The sequence below is a fragment of the Somniosus microcephalus genome, unplaced genomic scaffold (assembly GCF_052327205.1).
Source record: "Somniosus microcephalus isolate GS21.2 unplaced genomic scaffold, FLI_Smic_1.0 scaffold54, whole genome shotgun sequence".
NCBI lineage: Eukaryota > Metazoa > Chordata > Chondrichthyes > Squaliformes > Somniosidae > Somniosus > Somniosus microcephalus.
Window position 1 is genome coordinate 147937 of NW_028225241.1, and position 22767 is coordinate 170703.

Genomic DNA, 22767 nt, shown 5'->3' on the forward strand with positions numbered 1-22767 from the left:
GCAAAATAAGCAGGTTCTAAGAGGCCATATTCAGTTCAATATTAGAAGCTGTGAATGAACATTAATGGACTGAGAATCTGTAAGGACAGATCTGATGGCCGATAAATTCCAATCAGAATTTCGGGTCTGATACCGCCTGTTTTAAACCACCGCCCGAGAGCAATTTCTAGGCCCTTTCATTTGCAGCGTTTGTTTCTTTAAAAAGCCTGTGTGACTGGTCCTGTCTCTTTATAAAGCCTGTGTTTCTGGTCCTGTCTCTTTATAAAGCCTGTGAGACTGGTCCTGTCTCTTTATAAAGTCTATGTGACTGGTCCTGTCTCTTTATAAAGCCTGTGTGACTGGTCCTGTCTCTTTATAAAGTCTATGTGACTGGTCCTGTCTCTTTATAAAGCCTGTGTGTCTGGTCCTGTCTCTTTATAAAGCCCGTGTGACTGGTCCTGTCTCTTTATAAAGCCTGTGTTTCTGGTCCTGTCTCTTTATAAAGCCTGTGTTTCTGGTCCTGTCTCTTTAAAAAGCCTGTGTCTCTGGTCCTGTCTCTTTATAAAGCCTGTGTGACTGGTCCTGTCTCTTTATAAAGTCTATGTGACTGGTCCTGTCTCTTTTTAAAGTCTATGTGACTGGTCCTGTCTCTTTATAAAGTCTATGTGACAGGTCCTGTCTCTTTATAAAGTCTATGTGACTGGTCCTGTCTCTTTTTAAAGCCTGTGTTTCACCCTACTGACTTCACCTTCTCCTTCTCCTTCTTCTACTTCTTCTGCTTCACCCTCCTGACTTCACCTTCTCCTTCTCCTTCTTCTACTTCTTCTGATTCACCCTCCTGACTTCACCTTCTCCTTCTCCTTCTTCTACTTCTTCTGCTTCACCCTCCTGACTTCACCTTCTCCTTCTCCTTCTTCTGCTTCTTCTGATTCACCCTCCAGACTTTACCTTCTCCTTCTCCTTCTACTTCTTCTGATTCACCCTCCAGACTTCAACTTCTCCTTCTCCTTCTTCTGGTTCTTCTGATTCACCCTCCAGACTTCAACTTCTCCTTCTCCTTCTTCTGGTTCTTCTGATTCACCCTCCAGACTTCACCTTCTCCTTCTCCTTCTTCTGCTTCTTCTGATTCACCCTCCAGACTTCACCTTCTCCTTCTCCTTCTTCTACTTCTTCTGCTTCACCCTCCTGACTTCATCTTCTCCTTCTCCTTCTTCTGCTTCCTCTGATTCACCCTCCAGACTTCACCTTCTCCTTCTCCTTCTTCTACTTCTTCTGCTTCAGCCTCCAGACTTCACCTTCTCCTTCTCCTTCTTCTACTTCTTCTGCTTCACCCTCCTGACTTCACCTTCTCCTTCTCCTTCTTCTGCTTCCTCTGATTCACCCTCCAGACTTCACCTTCTCCTTCTCGTTCTTGTGCTTCTTCTGACTCACCCTCCTGACTTCACCTTCTCCTTCTCCTTATTCTGCTTCTTCTGATTCACCCTCCAGACTTCACCTTCTCCTTCTCCTTCGTCTACTTCTTCTGATTCAACCTCCTGACTTTACCTTCTCCTTCTCCTTCTACTTCTTCTGCTTCACCCTCCTGACTTCACCTTCTCCTTCTCCTTCTTCTGTGTCCTCTGATTATCCTCCAGACTTCATCTTCTCCTTCTCCTTCTTCTACTCCTTCTGCTTCACCCTCCAGTCTTCAACTTTTCCTTCTCCTTCTTCTACTTCTTCTTATTCACCCTCCAGACTTCACCTTTTTTTTCCCTTCTTCTGCTTCCTCTGATTCACCCTCCAGACTTCACCTTCTCCTTCTCCTTCTTCTGCTTCTTCTGATTCACCCTCCAGACTTCACCCTCTCCTTCTCCTTCTTCTACCTCTTCTGATTCACCCTCCAGACTTTACCTTCTCCTTCTCCATCTTCTGCTTCTTCTGATTCAGCCTCCAGACTTCACCTTCGCCTTCTCCTTCTTCTACTTCTTTTGATTCACCCTCCTGACTTCACCTTCTCCTTCTTCTTCTTCTACTTCTTCTGCTTCACCCTCCTGACTTCACCTTCTCCTTCTCCTTCTTCTGCTTCCTCTGATTCACCCTCCAGACTTCACCTCCTCCTTCTCCTTCTTCTGCTTCTTCTGATTCACCCTCCAGACTTCACCTTCTCCTTCTCCTTCTTCTACTTCTTCTGATTCACCCTCCAGACTTCACCTTCTCCTTCTCCATCTTCTACTTCTTCTGATTCACCCTCCAGGCTTCACCTTCTCCTTCTCCTTCTTCTGCTTTTTCTGATTCACCCTCCTGACTTCACCTTCTCCTTCTCCTTCTTCTGCTTCTTCTGATTCACCCTTCAGACTTCACCTTCTCCTTCTCCTTCTTCTACTTCTTCTGATTCACCCTCCTGACTTCACCTTCTCCTTCTCCTTCTTCTACTTCTTCTGCTTCACCCTCCTGACTTCACCTTCTCCTTCTCCTTCTTCTGTGTCCTCTGATTCACCCTCCAGACTTCACCTTCTCCTTCTCCGTCTTCTACTTCTTCTGCTTCACCCTCCAGACTTCACCTTTTCCTTCTCCTTCTTCTGCTTCTTCTGATTCACCCTCCAGACTTCACCTTCGCCTTCTCCTTCTTCTGCTTCCTCTGATTCACCCTCCAGACTTCACCTTCTCCTTCTCCTTCTTCTACTTCTTCTGATTCACCCTCCAGACTTCACCTTCTCCTTCTCCTTCTTCTCCATCCTCTGATTCACCCTCCAGACTTCACCTTCTCCTTCTCCTTCTTCTGCTTCTTCTGATTCACCCTCCAGACTTCACCTTCTCCTTCTCCTTCTTCTACTTCTTCTGATTCACCCTCCAGACTTCACCTTCTCCTTCTCCTTCGTCTGGTTCTTCTGATTCACCCTCCAGACTTCACCTTCTCCTTCTCCTTCTTCTGCTTCTTCTGATTCACCCTCCAGACTTCACCTTCTCCTTCTCCTTCTTCTACTTCTTCTGCTTCACAATCCAGACTTCACCTTCTCCTTCTCCTTCTTCTGCTTCTTCTGATTCACCCTCCTGACTTCACCTTCTCCTTCTCCTTCTTCTGCTTCTTCTGATTCAACCTCCATACTTCACATTCTCCTTCTCCTTCTTCTACTTCTTCTGATTCACCCTCCTGACTTCACATTCTCCTTCTCCTTCTTCTACTTCTTCTGATTCACCCTCCAGACTTCACCTTCTCCTTCTCCTTCTTCTGCTTCTTCCGATTCACCCTCCTGACTTCACCTTCTCCTTCTCCTTCTTCTACTTCTTCTGATTCACCCTCCTGACTTCACCTTCTCCTTCTTCTTCTTCTACTTCTTCTGCTTCACCATCCTGACTTCACCTTCTGCTTCTCCTTCTTCTGCTTCTTCTGATTCACCCTCCAGACTTCACCTTCTCCCTCTCCTTCTTCTGCTTCTTCTGATTCACCCTCCTGACTTCACCTTCTCCTTCTCCTTCTTCTACATCTTCGGCTTCACCCTCATGACTTCGCCTTCTCCTTCTGCTTCTTCTGCTTCTTCTGATTCACCCTCCAGACTTCACCTCCTCCTTCTCCTTCTTCTACTTCTTCTGCTTCTCCCTCCAGACTTCACCTTCGCCTTCTCCTTCTTCTACTTCTTCTGATTCACCCTCCAGACTTCACCTTCTCCTTCTCCTTCTTCTACTTCTTCTGCTCCACACTCCTGACTTCACCTTCTCCTTCTCCTTCTTCTGCTCCTTCTGATTCACCCTCCAGACTTCACCTTCTCCTTCTCCTTCTTCTACTTCTTCTGCTTCTCCCTCCAGACTTCACCTTCTCCTTCTCCTTCTTCTGCTTCTTCTGATTCACCCTCCTGACTTCACCTTCTCCTTCTCCTTCTTCTGCTTCTTCTGATTCAACCTTCCATACTTCACCTTCTCCTTCTCCTTCTTCTACTTCTTCTGATTCACCCTCCTGACTTCACCTTCTCCTTCTCCTTCTTCTACTTCTTCTGATTCACCCTCCAGACTTCACCTTCTCCTTCTTCTTCTTCTACTTCTTCTGCTTCACCTTCCTGACTTCACCTTCTCCTTCTCTCACTCTTCTGCTTCTTCTGATTCACCCTCCAGACTTCACCTTCTCCTTCTCCTTCTTCTACCTCTTCTGCTTCTACCTCCAGACTTCACCTTCTCCTTCTCCTTCTTCTGCTTCTTCTGATTCACCCTCCTGACTTCACCTTCTCCTTCTCCTTCTTCTGCTTCTTCTGATGCACCCTCCAGACTTCACCTTCTCCTTCTCCTTCTTCTACTTCTTCTGATTCACCCTCCTGACTTCACCTTCTCCTTCTCCTTCTTCTATTTCTTCTGATTCACCCTCCTGACTTCACCTTCTCCTTCTTCTGCTTCCTCTGATTCACCCTACAGGCTTCACCTTCTCCTTCTCCTTCTTCTACTTCTTCTGCTTCACCCTCCAGACTTCACCTTCTCCTTCTCCTTCTTCTGCTTCTTCTGATTCACCCTCCAGACTTCACCTTCGCCTTCTCCGTCTTCTGCTTCCTCTGATTCACCCTCCAGACTTCACCTTCTCCTTCTCCTTCTTCTACTTCTTCTGATTCACCCTCCAGACTTCAGCTTCTCCTTCTCCTTCTTCTACTTCTTCTGATTCACCCTCCAGACTTCACCTTCTCCTTCTCCTTCTTCTGCTTCTTCTGATTCACCCTCCTGACTTCACCTTCTCCTTCTCCTTCTTCTACTTCTTCTGCTTCACCCTCCTGACTTCGCCTTCTCCTTCTCCTTCTTCTGCTTCTTCTGATTCACCCTCCAGACTTCACCTTCTCCTTCTCCTTCTTCTACTTCTTCTGCTCCTCCCTCCAGACTTCACCTTCTCTTCTCCTTCTTCTGCTTCTTCTGATTCACCCTCCAGACTTCACCTTCTCCTTCTCCTTCTTCTACTTCTTCTGATTCACCCTCCAGACTTCACCTTCTCCTTCTCCTTCTTCTCCTTCTTCTGATTCACCCTCCAGACTTCACCTTCTCCTTCTCCTTCTTCTACTTCTTCTGATTCATCCTCCAGACTTAAGCTTCTCCTTCTCCTTCTTCTACTTCTTCTGCTTCACTCTCCTGAATTCACCTTCGCCTCCTCCTTCTTCTACTTCTTCTGCTTCTCCCTCCAGACTTCACCTTCTCCTTCTCCTTCTTCTACTTCTTCTGATTCACCCTCCAGACTTCACCTTCTCCTTCTCCTTCTTCTGCTTCTTCTGATTCACCCTCCTGACTTCACCTTCTCCTTCTCCTTCTTCTGCTTCTTCTGATTCACCCTCCAGACTTCACCTTCTCCTTCTCCTTCTTCTGCTTCTTCTGATTCACCCTCCAGACTTCACCTTCTCCTTCTCCTTCTTCTACATCTTCTGATTCACCCTCCAGACATCACCTTCTCCTTCTCCTTCTTCTGCTTCTTCTGATTCACCCTCCTGACTTCACCTTCTACTTCTGCTTCTTCTGCTTCTTCTGCTTCACCCTCCTGACTTCACCGTCGCCTTCTCCTTCTTCTACTTCTTCTGGTTCACCCTCCAGACTTCACCTTCTCCTTCTCCTTCTTCTCCTTCTTCTGATTCACCCTCCAGACTTCACCTTCTCCTTCTCCTTCTTCTGCTTCCTCTGATTCACACTCCTGACTTCACCTTCTCCTTTTCCTTCTTCTACTTTTTCTGATTCACCCTCCTGACTTCACCTTCTCCTTCTCCTTCTTCTGCTTCTTCTGATTCACCCTCCAGACTTCACCTTCTCCTTCTCCTTCTTCTGATTCACACTCCAGACTTCACCTTCTCCTTCTCCTTCTTCTGCTTCTTCTGATTCACCCTCCAGACTTCACCTCTCCTTCTCCTTCTTCTGCTTCTTCTGATTCACCCTCCAGACTTCACCTTCTCCTTCACCTTCTTCTGCTTCTTCTGATTCACCCTGCAGACTTCACCATCTCCTTCTCTTTCTTCTGCTTCTTCTGATTCACCCTCCAGACTTCACCTTCTCCTTCTCCTTCTTCTACTTCTTCTGATTCACCCTCCAGACTTCACCTTCTCCTTCTCCTTCTTCTCCATCCTCTGATTCACCCTCCAGACTTCACCTTCTCCTTCTCCTTCTTCTGCTTCTTCTGATTCACCCTCCAGACTTCACCTTCTCCTTCTCCTTCTTCTACTTCTTCTGATTCACCCTCCAGACTTCACCTTCTCCTTCTCCTTCGTCTGGTTCTTCTGATTCACCCTCCAGACTTCACCTTCTCCTTCTCCTTCTTCTGCTTCTTCTGATTCACCCTCCAGACTTCACCTTCTCCTTCTCCTTCTTCTACTTCTTCTGCTTCACAATCCAGACTTCACCTTCTCCTTCTCCTTCTTCTGCTTCTTCTGATTCACTCTCCTGACTTCACCTTCTCCTTCTCCTTCTTCTGCTTCTTCTGATTCAACCTCCATACTTCACATTCTCCTTCTCCTTCTTCTACTTCTTCTGATTCACCCTCCTGACTTCACATTCTCCTTCTCCTTCTTCTACTTCTTCTGATTCACCCTCCAGACTTCACCTTCTCCTTCTCCTTCTTCTGCTTCTTCTGATTCACCCTCCTGACTTCACCTTCTCCTTCTCCTTCTTCTACTTCTTCTGATTCACCCTCCTTACTTCACCTTCTCCTTCTTCTTCTTCTACTTCTTCTGCTTCACCATCCTGACTTCACCTTCTGCTTCTCCTTCTTCTGCTTCTTCTGATTCACCCTCCAGACTTCACCTTCTCCTTCTCCTTCTTCTGCTTCTTCTGATTCACCCTCCTGACTTCACCTTCTCCTTCTCCTTCTTCTACATCTTCGGCTTCACCCTCATGACTTCGCCTTCTCCTTCTGCTTCTTCTGCTTCTTCTGATTCACCCTCCAGACTTCACCTTCTCCTTCTCCTTCTTCTACTTCTTCTGCTTCTCCCTCCAGACTTCACCTTCGCCTTCTCCTTCTTCTACTTCTTCTGATTCACCCTCCAGACTTCACCTTCTCCTTCTCCTTCTTCTACTTCTTCTGCTCCACACTCCTGAGTTCACCTTCTCCTTCTCCTTCTTCTGCTTCTTCTGATTCACCCTCCAGACTTCACCTTCTCCTTCTCCTTCTTCTACTTCTTCTGCTTCTCCCTCCAGACTTCACCTTCTCCTTGTCCTTCTTCTGCTTCTTCTGATTCACCCTCCTGACTTCACCTTCTCCTTCTCCTTCTTCTGCTTCTTCTGATTCAACCTTCCATACTTCACCTTCTCCTTCTCCTTCTTCTACTTCTTCTGATTCACCCTCCTGACTTCACATTCTCCTTCTCCTTCTTCTACTTCTTCTGATTCACACTCCAGACTTCACCTTCTCCTTCTCCTTCTTCTGCTTCTTCTGATTCACCCTCCTGACTTCACCTTCTCCTTCTCCTTCTTCTACTTCTTCTGATTCACCCTCCAGACTTCACCTTCTCCTTCTTCTTCTTCTACTTCTTCTGCTTCACCCTCCTGACTTCACCTTCTCCTTCTCTTTCTTCTGCTTCTTCTGATTCACCCTCCAGACTTCACCTTCTCCTTCTCCTTCTTCTACCTCTTCTGCTTCTACCTCCAGACTTCACCTTCTCCTTCTCCTTCTTCTGCTTCTTCTGATTCACCCTCCTGACTTCACCTTCTCCTTCTCCTTCTTCTGCTTCTTCTGATGCACCCTCCAGACTTCACCTTCTCCTTCTCCTTCTTCTACTTCTTCTGATTCACCCTCCTGACTTCACCTTCTCCTTCTCCTTCTTCTATTTCTTCTGATTCACCCTCCTGACTTCACCTTCTCCTTCTTCTGCTTCCTCTGATTCACCCTACAGACTTCACCTTCTCCTTCTCCTTCTTCTACTTCTTCTGCTTCACCCTCCAGACTTCACCTTCTCCTTCTCCTTCTTCTGCTTCTTCTGATTCACCCTCCAGACTTCACCTTCGCCTTCTCCTTCTTCTGCTTCCTCTGATTCACCCTCCAGACTTCACCTTCTCCTTCTCCTTCTTCTACTTCTTCTGATTCACCCTCCAGACTTCAGCTTCTCCTTCTCCTTCTTCTACTTCTTCTGATTCACCCTCCAGACTTCACCTTCTCCTTCTCCTTCTTCTGCTTCTTCTGATTCACCCTCCTGACTTCACCTTCTCCTTCTCCTTCTTCTACTTCTTCTGCTTCACCCTCCTGACTTCGCCTTCTCCTTCTCCTTCTTCTGCTTCTTCTGATTCACCCTCCAGACTTCACCTTCTCCTTCTCCTTCTTCTACTTCTTCTGCTCCTCCCTCCAGACTTCACCTTCTCTTCTCCTTCTTCTGCTTCTTCTGATTCACCCTCCAGACTTCACCTTCTCCTTCTCCTTCTTCTACTTCTTCTGATTCACCCTCCAGACTTCACCTTCTCCTTCTCCTTCTTCTGCTTCTTCTGATTCACCCTCCAGACTTCACCTTCTCCTTCTCCTTCTTCTACTTCTTCTGATTCATCCTCCAGACTTAACCTTCTCCTTCTCCTTCTTCTACTTCTTCTGCTTCACTCTCCTGAATTCACCTTCGCCTCCTCCTTCTTCTACTTCTTCTGCTTCTCCCTCCAGACTTCACCTTCTCCTTCTCCTTCTTCTACTTTTTCTGATTCACCCTCCAGACTTCACCTTCTCCTTCTCCTTCTTCTGCTTCTTCTGATTCACCCTCCTGACTTCACCTTCTCCTTCTCCTTCTTCTGCTTCTTCTGATTCACCCTCCAGACTTCACCTTCTCCTTCTCCTTCTTCTGCTTCTTCTGATACACCCTCCAGACTTCACCTTCTCCTTCTCCTTCTTCTACATCTTCTGATTCACCCTCCAGACATCACCTTCTCCTTCTCCTTCTTCTGCTTCTTCTGATTCACCCTCCTGACTTCACCTTCTACTTCTGCTTCTTCTGCTTCTTCTGCTTCACCCTCCTGACTTCACCGTCGCCTTCTCCTTCTTCTACTTCTTCTGATTCACCCTCCAGACTTCACCTTCTCCTTCTTCTCCTTCTTCTGATTCACCCTCCAGACTTCACCTTCTCCTTCTCCTTCTTCTGCTTCCTCTGATTCACACTCCTGACTTCACCTTCTCCTTTTCCTTCTTCTACTTTTTCTGATTCACCCTCCTGACTTCACCTTCTCCTTCTCCTTCTTCTGCTTCTTCTGATTCACCCTCCAGACTTCACCTTCTCCTTCTCCTTCTTCTGATTCACACTCCAGACTTCACCTTCTCCTTCTCCTTCTTCTGCTTCTTCTGATTCACCCTCCCGACTTCACCTTCTCCTTCTCCTTCTTCTGCTTCCTCTGATTCACACTCCTGACTTCACCTTCTCCTTCACCTTCTTCTACTTCTTCTGATTCACCCTCCAGACTTCACCTTCTCCTTCTCCTTCTTCTACTTCTTCTGATTCACCCTCCTGACTTCACCTTCTCCTTCTCCTTCTTCGACTTCTTCTGATTCACCCACCAGACTTCACCTTCTCCTTCTCCTTCTTCTGGTTCTTCTGATTCACCCTCCAGACTTCACCTTCTCCTTCTCCTTCTTCTGCTTCTTCTGATTCACCCTCCAGACTTCACCTTCTCCTTCTCCTTCTTCTACTTCTTCTGCTTCACACTCCAGACTTCACCTTCTCCTTCTCCTTCTTCTGCTTCTTCTGATTCACCCTCCTGACTTCACCTTCTCCTTCTCCTTCTTCTGCTTCTTCTGATTCACCCTCCATACTTCACCTTCTCCTTCTCCTTCTTCTACTTCTTCTGATTCACCCTCCTGACTTCACATTCTCCTTCTCCTTCTTCAACTTCTTCTGATTCACCCTCCAGACTTCACCTTCTCCTTCTCCTTCTTCTGCTTCTTCTGATTCACCCTCCTGACTTCAACTTCTCCTTCTCCTTCTTCTACTTCTTGTGATTCACCCTCCTGACTTCACCTTCTCCTTCTTCTTCTTCTACTTCTTCTGCTTCACCCTCCTGACCTCACCTTCTCCTTCTCCTTCTTCTGCTTCTTCTGCTTGTACCTCCAGACTTCACCTTCTCCTTCTCCTTCTTCTGCTTCTTCTGATTCACCCTCCTGACTTCACCTTCTCCTTCTTCTGCTTCTTCTGATTCACCCTCCATACTTCACCTTCTCCTTCTCCTTCTTCTACTTCTTCTGATTCACCCTCCTGACTTCACCTTCTCCTTCTCCTTCTTCTACTTCTTCTGATTCACCCTCCTGACTTCACCTTCTCCTTCTCCTTCTTCTGCTTCCTCTGATTCACCCTACAGACTTCACCTTCTCCTTCTCCTTCTTCTACTTCTTCTGCTTCACCCTTCAGACTTCACCTTCTCCTTCTCCTTCTTCTGCTTCTTCTGATTCACCCTCCAGACATCACCTTCGTCTTCTCCTTCTTCTGCTTCCTCTGATTCACCCTCCAGACTTCGCCTTCTCCTTCTCCTTCTTCTGCTTCTTCTGATACCCCCTCCAGACTTCACCTTCTCCTTCTCCTTCTTCTACTTCTTCTGCTTCTCCCTCCAGACTTCACCTTCTCTTCTCCTTCTTCTGCTTCTTCTGATTCACCCTCCAGACTTCACCTTCTCCTTCACCTTATTCTACTTCTTCTGATTCACCCTCAAGACTTCACCTTCTCCTTCTCCTTCTTCTGCTTCTTCTGATTCACCCTCCAGACTTCACCTTCTCCTTCTCCTTCTTCTACTTCTTCTGATTCACCCTCCAGACTTCACCTTCTCCTTCTCCTTCTTCTACTTCTTCTGATTCACCCTCCTGAATTCACATTCGCCTCCTCCTTCTTCTATTTCTTCTGCTTCTCCCTCCAGACTTCACCTTCTCCTTCTCCTTCTTCTACTTCTTCTGATTCACCCTCCAGACTTCACCTTCTCCTTCTCCTTCTTCTGCTTCTTCTGATTCACCCTCCAGACTTCACCTTCTCCTTCTCCTTCTTCTACTTCTTCTGCTTCACACTCCAGACTTCACCTTCTCCTTCTCCTTCTTCTGCTTCTTCTGATTCACCCTCCTGACTTCACCTTCTCCTTCTCCTTCTTCTGCTTCTTCTGATTCACCCTCCATACTTCACCTTCTCCTTCTCCTTCTTCTACTTCTTCTGATTCACCCTCCTGACTTCACATTCTCCTTCTCCTTCTTCTACTTCTTCTGATTCACCCTCCAGACTTCACCTTCTCCTTCTCCTTCTTCTGCTTCTTCTGATTCACCCTCCTGACTTCACCTTCTCCTTCTCCTTCTTCTACTTCTTGTGATTCACCCTCCTGACTTCACATTCTCCTTCTCCTTCTTCTACTTCTTCTGATTCACCCTCCAGACTTCACCTTCTCCTTCTCCTTCTTCTGCTTCTTCTGATTCACCCTCCTGACTTCACCTTCTCCTTCTCCTTCTTCTGCTTCTTCTGATTCACCCTCCAGACTTCACCTTCTCCTTCTCCTTCTTCTACTTCTTCTGCTTCTCCCTCCAGACTTCACCTTCTCCTTCTCCTTCTTCTGCTTCTTCTGATTCACCCTCCTGACTTCACCTTCTCCTTCTTCTGCTTCTTCTGATTCACCCTCCATACTATACCTTCTCCTTCTCCTTCTTCTACTTCTTCTGATTCACCCTCCTGACTTCACCTTCTCCTTCTCCTTCTTCTACTTCTTCTGCTTCTCCCTCCAGACTTCACCTTCTCCTTCTCCTTCTTCTACTTCTTCTGCTTCTCCCTCCAGACTTCACCTTCTCTTCTCCTTCTTCTGCTTCTTCTGATTCACCCTCCAGACTTCACCTTCTCCTTCTCCTTCTTCAACTTCTTCTGATTCACCCTCCAGACTTCACCTTCTCCTTCTCCTTCTTCTGCTTCTTCTGATTCACCCTCCAGACTTCACCTTCTCCTTCTCCTTCTTCTACTTCTTCTGATTCACCCTCCAGACTTCACCTTCTCCTTCTCCTTCTTCTACTTCTTCTGATTCACCCTCCTGAATTCACATTCGCCTCCTCCTTCTTCGACTTCTTCTGCTTCTCCCTCCAGACTTCACCTTCTCCTTCTCCTTCTTCTACTTCTTCTGATTCACCCTCCAGACTTCACCTTCTCCTTCTCCTTCTTCTGCTTCTTCTGATTCACCCTCCAGACTTCACCTTCTCCTTCTCCTTCTTCTACTTCTTCTGCTTCACACTCCAGACTTCACCTTCTCCTTCTCCTTCTTCTGCTTCTTCTGATTCACCCTCCTGACTTCACCTTCTCCTTCTCCTTCTTCTGCTTCTTCTGATTCACCCTCCATACTTCACCTTCTCCTTCTCCTTCTTCTACTTCTTCTGATTCACTCTCCTGACTTCACATTCTCCTTCTCCTTCTTCTACTTCTTCTGATTCACCCTCCAGACTTCACCTTCTCCTTCTCCTTCTTCTGCTTCTTCTGATTCACCCTCCTGACTTCACCTTCTCCTTCTCCTTCTTCTACTTCTTGTGATTCACCCTCCTGACTTCACATTCTCCTTCTCCTTCTTCTACTTCTTCTGATTCACCCTCCAGACTTCACCTTCTCCTTCTCCTTCTTCTGCTTCTTCTGATTCACCCTCCTGACTTCACCTTCTCCTTCTCCTTCTTCTGCTTCTTCTGATTCACCCTCCAGACTTCACCTTCTCCTTCTCCTTCTTCTACTTCTTCTGCTTCTCCCTCCAGACTTCACCTTCTCCTTCTCCTTCTACTGCTTCTTCTGATTCACCCTCCTGACTTCACCTTCTCCTTCTCCTTCTTCTGCTTCTTCTGATTCACCCTCCATACTTCACCTTCTCCTTCTCCTTCTTCTACTTCTTCTGATTCACCCTCCTGACTTCACCTTCTCCTTCTCCTTCTTCTACTTCTTCTGATTCACCCTCCAGACTTCACCTTCTCCTTCTCCTTCTTCTCCATCCTCTGATTCACCCTCCAGACTTCACCTTCTCCTTCTCCTTCTTCTGCTTCTTCTGATTCACCCTCCAGACTTCACCTTCTCCTTCTCCTTCTTCTACTTCTTCTGCTCCACACTCCTGACTTCACCTTCTCCTTCTCCTTCTTCTGCTTCTTCTGATTCACCCTCCAGACTTCACCTTCTCCTTCTCCTTCTTCTACTTCTTCTGCTTCTCCCTCCAGACTTCACCTTCTCCTTCTCCTTCTTCTGCTTCTTCTGATTCACCCTCCTGACTTCACCTTCTCCTTCTCCTTCTTCTGCTTCTTCTGATTCAACCTTCCATACTTCACCTTCTCCTTCTCCTTCTTCTACTTCTTCTGATTCACCCTCCTGACTTCACATTCTCCTTCTCCTTCTTCTACTTCTTCTGATTCACACTCCAGACTTCACCTTCTCCTTCTCCTTCTTCTGCTTCTTCTGATTCACCCTCCTGACTTCACCTTCTCCTTCTCCTTCTTCTACTTCTTCTGATTCACCCTCCAGACTTCACCTTCTCCTTCTTCTTCTTCTACTTCTTCTGCTTCACCCTCCTGACTTCACCTTCTCCTTCTCTTTCTTCTGCTTCTTCTGATTCACCCTCCAGACTTCACCTTCTCCTTCTCCTTCTTCTACCTCTTCTGCTTCTACCTCCAGACTTCACCTTCTCCTTCTCCTTCTTCTGCTTCTTCTGATTCACCCTCCTGACTTCACCTTCTCCTTCTCCTTCTTCTGCTTCTTCTGATGCACCCTCCAGACTTCACCTTCTCCTTCTCCTTCTTCTACTTCTTCTGATTCACCCTCCTGACTTCACCTTCTCCTTCTCCTTCTTCTATTTCTTCTGATTCACCCTCCTGACTTCACCTTCTCCTTCTTCTGCTTCCTCTGATTCACCCTACAGACTTCACCTTCTCCTTCTCCTTCTTCTACTTCTTCTGCTTCACCCTCCAGACTTCACCTTCTCCTTCTCCTTCTTCTGCTTCTTCTGATTCACCCTCCAGACTTCACCTTCGCCTTCTCCTTCTTCTGCTTCCTCTGATTCACCATCCAGACTTCACCTTCTCCTTCTCCTTCTTCTACTTCTTCTGATTCACCCTCCAGACTTCAGCTTCTCCTTCTCCTTCTTCTACTTCTTCTGATTCACCCTCCAGACTTCACCTTCTCCTTCTCCTTCTTCTGCTTCTTCTGATTCACCCTCCTGACTTCACCTTCTCCTTCTCCTTCTTCTACTTCTTCTGCTTCACCCTCCTGACTTCGCCTTCTCCTTCTCCTTCTTCTGCTTCTTCTGATTCACCCTCCAGACTTCACCTTCTCCTTCTCCTTCTTCTACTTCTTCTGCTCCTCCCTCCAGACTTCACCTTCTCTTCTCCTTCTTCTGCTTCTTCTGATTCACCCTCCAGACTTCACCTTCTCCTTCTCCTTCTTCTACTTCTTCTGATTCACCCTCCAGACTTCACCTTCTCCTTCTCCTTCTTCTGCTTCTTCTGATTCACCCTCCAGACTTCAACTTCTCCTTCTCCTTCTTCTGCTTCTTCTGATTCACCCTCCAGACTTCACCTTCTCCTTCTCCTTCTTCTGCTTCTTCTGATTCACCCTCCAGACTTCACCTTCTCCTTCTCCTTCTTCTACATCTTCTGATTCACCCTCCAGACATCACCTTCTCCTTCTCCTTCTTCTGCTTCTTCTGATTCACCCTCCTGACTTCACCTTCTACTTCTGCTTCTTCTGCTTCTTCTGCTTCACCCTCCTGACTTCACCGTCGCCTTCTCCTTCTTCTACTTCTTCTGATTCACCCTCCAGACTTCACCTTCTCCTTCTCCTTCTTCTCCTTCTTCTGATTCACCCTCCAGACTTCACCTTCTCCTTCTCCTTCTTCTGCTTCCTCTGATTCACACTCCTGACTTCACCTTCTCCTTTTCCTTCTTCTACTTTTTCTGATTCACCCTCCTGACTTCACCTTCTCCTTCTCCTTCTTCTGCTTCTTCTGATTCACCCTCCAGACTTCACCTTCTCCTTCTCCTTCTTCTGATTCACACTCCAGACTTCACCTTCTCCTTCTCCTTCTTCTGCTTCTTCTGATTCACCCTCCAGACTTCACCTCTCCTTCTCCTTCTTCTGCTTCTTCTGATTCACCCTCCAGACTTCACCTTCTCCTTCACCTTCTTCTGCTTCTTCTGATTCACCCTGCAGACTTCACCATCTCCTTCTCTTTCTTCTGCTTCTTCTGATTCACCCTCCAGACTTCACCTTCTCCTTCTCCTTCTTCTACTTCTTCTGATTCACCCTCCAGACTTCACCTTCTCCTTCTCCTTCTTCTACTTCTTCTGATTCATCCTCCAGACTTCACCTTCTCCTTCTCCTTCTTCTGCTTCCTCTGATTCACCCTCCTGACTTCACCTTTTCCTTCTCCTTCTTCGACTTCTTCTGATTCACCCACCAGACTTCACCTTCTCCTTCTCCTTCTTCTGGTTCTTCTGATTCACCCTCCAGACTTCACCTTCTCCTTCTCCTTCTTCTGCTTCTTCTGATTCACCCTCCAGACTTCACCTTCTCCTTCTCCTTCTTCTACTTCTTCTGCTTCACACTCCAGACTTCACCTTCTCCTTCTCCTTCTTCTGCTTCTTCTGATTCACCCTCCTGACTTCACCTTCTCCTTCTCCTTCTTCTGCTTCTTCTGATTCACCCTCCATACTTGACCTTCTCCTTCTCCTTCTTCTACTTCTTCTGATTCACCCTCCTGACTTCACATTCTCCTTCTCCTTCTTCAACTTCTTCTGATTCACCCTCCAGACTTCACCTTCTCCTTCTCCTTCTTCTGCTTCTTCTGATTCACCCTCCTGACTTCAACTTCTCCTTCTCCTTCTTCTACTTCTTGTGATTCACCCTCCTGACTTCACCTTCTCCTTCTTCTTCTTCTACTTCTTCTGCTTCACCCTCCTGACCTCACCTTCTCCTTCTCCTTCTTCTGCTTCTTCTGCTTGTACCTCCAGACTTCACCTTCTCCTTCTCCTTCTTCTGCTTCTTCTGATTCACCCTCCTGACTTCACCTTCTCCTTCTTCTGCTTCTTCTGATTCACCCTCCATACTTCACCTTCTCCTTCTCCTTCTTCTACTTCTTCTGATTCACCCTCCTGACTTCACCTTCTCCTTCTCCTTCTTCTACTTCTTCTGATTCACCCTCCTGACTTCACCTTCTCCTTCTCCTTCTTCTGCTTCCTCTGATTCACCCTACAGACTTCACCTTCTCCTTCTCCTTCTTCTACTTCTTCTGCTTCACCCTCCAGACTTCACCTTCTCCTTCTCCTTCTTCTGCTTCTTCTGATTCACCCTCCTTACATCACCTTTGCCTTCTCCTTCTTCTGCTTCCTCTGATTCACCCTCCAGACTTCGCCTTCTCCTTCTCCTTCTTCTGCTTCATCTGATTCCCCCTCCAGACTTCACCTTCTCCTTCTCCTTCTTCTACTTCTTCTGCTTCTCCCTCCAGACTTCACCTTCTCTTCTCCTTCTTCTGCTTCTTCTGATTCACCCTCCAGACTTCACCTTCTCCTTCACCTTCTTCTACTTCTTCTGATTCACCCTCAAGACTTCACCTTCTCCTTCTCCTTCTTCTGCTTCTTCTGATTCACCCTCCAGACTTCACCTTCTCCTTCTCCTTCTTCTACTTCTTCTGATTCACCCTCCAGACTTCGCCTTCTCCTTCTCCTTCTTCTACTTCTTCTGATTCACCCTCCTGAATTCACATTCGCCTCCTCCTTCTTCTATTTCTTCTGCTTCTCCCTCCAGACTTCACCTTCTCCTTCTCCTTCTTCTACTTCTTCTGATTCACCCTCCAGAATTCACCTTCTCCTTCTCCTTCTTCTGCTTCTTCTGATTCACCCTCCAGACTTCACCTTCTCCTTCTCCTTCTTCTACTTCTTCTGCTTCACACTCCAGACTTCACCTTCTCCTTCTTCTGCTTCTTCTGATTCACCCTCCTGACTTCACCTTCTCCTTCTCCTTCTTCTGCTTCTTCTGATTCACCCTCCATACTTCACCTTCTCCTTCTCCTTCTTCTACTTCTTCTGATTCACCCTCCTGACTTCACATTCTCCTTCTCCTTCTTCTACTTCTTCTGATTCACCCTCCAGACTTCACCTTCTCCTTCTCCTTCTTCTGCTTCTTCTGATTCACCCTCCTGACTTCACCTTCTCCTTCTCCTTCTTCTACTTCTTGTGATTCACCCTCCTGACTTCACATTCTCCTTCTCCTTCTTCTACTTCTTCTGATTCACCCTCCAGACTTCACCTTCTCCTTCTCCTTCTTCTGCTTCTTCTGATTCACCCTCCTGACTTCACCTTCTCCTTCTCCTTCTTCTGCTTCTTCTGATTCACCCTCCAGACTTCACCTTCTCCTTCTCCTTCTTCTACTTCTTCTGCTTCTCCCTCCAGACTTCACCTTCTCCTTCTCCTTCTTCTGCTTCTTCTGATTCACCCTCCTGACTTCACCTTCTCCTTCTTCTGCTTCTTCTGATTCACCCTCCATACTATACCTTCTCCTTCTCCTTCTTCTACTGCTTCTGATTCACCCTCCTGACTTCACCTTCTCATTCTCCTTCTTCTACTTCTTCTGCTTCTCCCTCCAGACTTCACCTTCTCCTTCTCCTTCTTCTACTTCTTCTGCTTCTCCCTCCAGACTTCACCTTCTCTTCTCCTTCTTCTGCTTCTTCTGATTCACCCTCCAGACTTCACCTTCTCCTTCTCCTTCTTCTACTTCTTCTGATTCACCCTCCAGACTTCACCTTCTCCTTCTCCTTCTTCTGCTTCTTCTGATTCACCCTCCAGACTTCACCTTCTCCTTCTCCTTCTTCTACTTCTTCTGATTCACCCTCCAGACTTCACCTTCTCCTTCTCCTTCTTCTACTTCTTCTGATTCACCCTCCTGAATTCACATTCGCCTCCTCCTTTTTCGACTTCTTCTGCTTCTCCCTCCAGACTTCACCTTCTCCTTCTCCTTCTTCTACTTCTTCTGATTCACCCTCCAGACTTCACCTTCTCCTTCTCCTTCTTCTGCTTCTTCTGATTCACCCTCCAGACTTCACCTTCTCCTTCTCCTTCTTCTACTTCTTCTGCTTCACACTCCAGACTTCACCTTCTCCTTCTCCTTCTTCTGCTTCTTCTGATTCACCCTCCTGACTTCACCTTCTCCTTCTCCTTCTTCTGCTTCTTCTGATTCACCCTCCATACTTCACCTTCTCCTTCTCCTTCTTCTACTTCTTCTGATTCACCCTCCTGACTTCACATTCTCCTTCTCCTTCTTCTACTTCTTCTGATTCACCCTCCAGACTTCACCTTCTCCTTCTCCTTCTTCTGCTTCTTCTGATTCACCCTCCTGACTTCACCTTCTCCTTCTCCTTCTTCTACTTCTTGTGATTCACCCTCCTGACTTCACATTCTCCTTCTCCTTCTTCTACTTCTTCTGATTCACCCTCCAGACTTCACCTTCTCCTTCTCCTTCTTCTGCTTCTTCTGATTCACCCTCCTGACTTCACCTTCTCCTTCTCCTTCTTCTGCTTCTTCTGATTCACCCTCCAGACTTCACCTTCTCCTTCTCCTTCTTCTACTTCTTCTGCTTCTCCCTCCAGACTTCACCTTCTCCTTCTCCTTCTACTGCTTCTTCTGATTCACCCTCCTGACTTCACCTTCTCCTTCTCCTTCTTCTGCTTCTTCTGATTCACCCTCCATACTTCACCTTCTCCTTCTCCTTCTTCTACTTCTTCTGATTCACCCTCCTGACTTCACCTTCTCCTTCTCCTTCTTCTACTTCTTCTGATTCACCCTCCAGACTTCACCTTCTCCTTCTCCTTCTTCTCCATCCTCTGATTCACCCTCCAGACTTCACCTTCTCCTTCTCCTTCTTCTGCTTCTTCTGATTCACCCTCCAGACTTCACCTTCTCCTTCTCCTTCTTCTACTTCTTCTGATTCACCCTCCAGACTTCACCTTCTCCTTCTCCTTCGTCTGGTTCTTCTGATTCACCCTCCAGACTTCACCTTCTCCTTCTCCTTCTTCTGCTTCTTCTGATTCACCCTCCAGACTTCACCTTCTCCTTCTCCTTCTTCTACTTCTTCTGCTTCACAATCCAGACTTCACCTTCTCCTTCTCCTTCTTCTGCTTCTTCTGCTTCACCCTCCTGACTTCACCTTCTCCTTCTCCTTCTTCTGCTTCTTCTGATTCAACCTCCATACTTCACATTCTCCTTCTCCTTCTTCTACTTCTTCTGATTCACCCTCCTGACTTCACATTCTCCTTCTCCTTCTTCTACTTCTTCTGATTCACCCTCCAGACTTCACCTTCTCCTTCTCCTTCTTCTGCTTCTTCTGATTCACCCTCCTGACTTCACCTTCTCCTTCTCCTTCTTCCAGTTCTTCTGATTCACCCTCCTGACTTAACCTTCTCCTTCTTCTTCTTCTACTTCTTCTGCTTCACCATCCTGACTTCACCTTCTCCTTCTCCTTCTTCTGCTTCTTCTGATTCACCCTCCAGACTTCACCTTCTCCTTCTCCTTCTTCTGCTTCTTCTGATTCACCCTCCTGACTTCACCTTCTCCTTCTCCTTCTTCTACATCTTCGGCTTCACCCTCATGACTTCGCCTTCTCCTTCTGCTTCTTCTGCTTCTTCTGATTCACCCTCCAGACTTCACCTTCTCCTTCTCCTTCTTCTACTTCTTCTGCTTCTCCCTCCAGACTTCACCTTCGCCTTCTCCTTCTTCTACTTCTTCTGATTCACCCTCCAGACTTCACCTTCTCCTTCTCCTTCTTCTACTTCTTCTGCTTCACACTCCTGACTTCACCTTCTCCTTCTCCTTCTTCTGCTTCTTCTGATTCACCCTCCAGACTTCACCTTCTCCTTCTCCTTCTTCTACTTCTTCTGCTTCTCCCTCCAGACTTCACCTTCTCCTTCTCCTTCTTCTGCTTCTTCTGATTCACCCTCCTGACTTCACCTTCTCCTTCTCCTTCTTCTGCTTCTTCTGATTCAACCTTCCATACTTCACCTTCTCCTTCTCCTTCTTCTACTTCTTCTGATTCACCCTCCTGTCTTCACATTCTCCTTCTCCTTCTTCTACTTCTTATGATTCACACTCCAGACTTCACCTTCTCCTTCTCCTTCTTCTGCTTCTTCTGATTCCCCCTCCTGACTTCACCTTCTCCTTCTCCTTCTTCTACTTCTTCTGATTCACCCTCCAGACTTCACCTTCTCCTTCTTCTTCTTCTACTTCTTCTGCTTCACCCTCCTGACTTCACCTTCTCCTTCTCTTTCTTCTGCTTCTTCTGATTCACCCTCCAGACTTCACCTTCTCCTTCTCCTTCTTCTACCTCTTCTGCTTCTACCTCCAGACTTCAGCTTCTCCTTCTCCTTCTTCTGCTTCTTCTGATTCACCCTCCTGACTTCACCTTCTCCTTCTCCTTCTTCTGCTTCTTCTGATGCACCCTCCAGACTTCACCTTCTCCTTCTCCTTCTTCTACTTCTTCTGATTCACCCTCCTGACTTCACCTTCTCCTTCTCCTTCTTCTATTTCTTCTGATTCACCCTCCTGACTTCACCTTCTCCTTCTTCTGCTTCCTCTGATTCACCCTACAGACTTCACCTTCTCCTTCTCCTTCTTCTACTTCTTCTGCTTCACCCTCCAGACTTCACCTTCTCCTTCTCCTTCTTCTGCTTCTTCTGATTCACCCTCCAGACTTCACCTTCGCCTTCTCCTTCTTCTGCTTCCTCTGATTCACCCTCCAGACTTCACCTTCTCCTTCTCCTTCTTCTACTTCTTCTGATTCACCCTCCAGTCTTCAGCTTCTCCTTCTCCTTCTTCTACTTCTTCTGATTCACCCTCCAGACTTCACCTTCTCCTTCTCCTTCTTCTGCTTCTTCTGATTCACCCTCCTGACTTCACCTTCTCCTTCTCCTTCTTCTACTTCTTCTGCTTCACCCTCCTGACATCGCCTTCTCCTTCTCGTTCTTCTGCTTCTTCTGATTCACCCTCCAGACTTCACCTTCTCCTTCTCCTTCTTCTACTTCTTCTGCTCCTCCCTCCAGACTTCACCTTCTCTTCTCCTTCTTCTGCTTCTTCTGATTCACCCTCCAGACTTCACCTTCTCCTTCTCCTTCTTCTACTTCTTCTGATTCACCCTCCAGACTTCACCTTCTCCTTCTCCTTCTTCTGCTTCTTCTGATTCACCCTCCAGACTTCACCTTCTCCTTCTCCTTCTTCTACTTCTTCTGATTCATCCTCCAGACTTCACCTTCTCCTTCTCCTTCTTCTACTTCTTCTGCTTCACTCTCCTGAATTCACCTTCGCCTCCTCCTTCTTCTACTTCTTCTGCTTCTCCCTCCAGATTTCACCTTCTCCTTCTCCTTCTTCTACTTCTTCTGATTCACCCTCCAGACTTCACCTTCTCCTTCTCCTTCTTCTGCTTCTTCTGATTCACCCTCCTGACTTCACCTTCTCCTTCTCCTTCTTCTGCTTCTTCTGATTCACCCTCCAGACTTCACCTTCTCCTTCTCCTTCTTCTGCTTCTTCTGATTCACCCTCCAGACTTCACCTTCTCCTTCTCCTTCTTCTACATCTTCTGATTCACCCTCCAGACTTCACCTTCTCCTTCTCCTTCTTCTCCTTCTTCTGATTCACCCTCCAGACTTCACCTTCTCCTTCTCCTTCTTCTGCTTCCTCTGATTCACACTCCTGACTTCAGCTTCTCCTTTTCCTTCTTCTACTTTTTCTGATTCACCCTCCTGACTTCACCTTCTCCTTCTCCTTCTTCTGCTTCTTCTGATTCACCCTCCAGACTTCACCTTCTCCTTCTCCTTCTTCTGATTCACACTCCAGACTTCACCTTCTCCTTCTCCTTCTTCTGCTTCTTCTGATTCACCCTCCAGACTTCACCTCTCCTTCTCCTTCTTCTGCTTCTTCTGATTCACCATCCAGACTTCACCTTCTCCTTCACCTTCTTCTGCTTCTTCTGATTCACCCTGCAGACTTCACCATCTCCTTCTCTTTCTTCTGCTTCTTCTGATTCACCCTCCAGACTTCACCTTCTCCTTCTCCTTCTTCTACTTCTTCTGATTCACCCTCCAGACTTCACCTTCTCCTTCTCCTTCTTCTACTTCTTCTGATTCATCCTCCAGACTTCACCTTCTCCTTCTCCTTCTTCTGCTTCCTCTGATTCACCCTCCTGACTTCACCTTCTCCTTCTCCTTCTTCGACTTCTTCTGATTCACCCACCAGACTTCACCTTCTCCTTCTCCTTCTTCTGGTTCTTCTGATTCACCCTCCAGACTTCACCTTCTCCTTCTACTTCTTCTGCTTCTTCTGATTCACCCTCCAGACTTCACCTTCTCCTTCTCCTTCTTCTACTTCTTCTGCTTCACACTCCAGACTTCACCTTCTCCTTCTCCTTCTTCTGCTTCTTCTGATTCACCCTCCTGACTTCACCTTCTCCTTCTCCTTCTTCTGCTTCTTCTGATTCACCCTCCATACTTCACCTTCTCCTTCTCCTTCTTCTACTTCTTCTGATTCACCCTCCTGACTTCACATTCTCCTTCTCCTTCTTCAACTTCTTCTGATTCACCCTCCAGACTTCACCTTCTCCTTCTCCTTCTTCTGCTTCTTCTGATTCACCCTCCTGACTTCAACTTCTCCTTCTCCTTCTTCTACTTCTTGTGATTCACCCTCCTGACTTCACCTTCTCCTTCTTCTTCTTCTACTTCTTCTGCTTCACCCTCCTGACCTCACCTTCTCCTTCTCCTTCTTCTGCTTCTTCTGCTTGTACCTCCAGACTTCACCTTCTCCTTCTCCTTCTTCTGCTTCTTCTGATTCACCCTCCTGACTTCACCTTCTCCTTCTTCTGCTTCTTCTGATTCACCCTCCATACTTCACCTTCT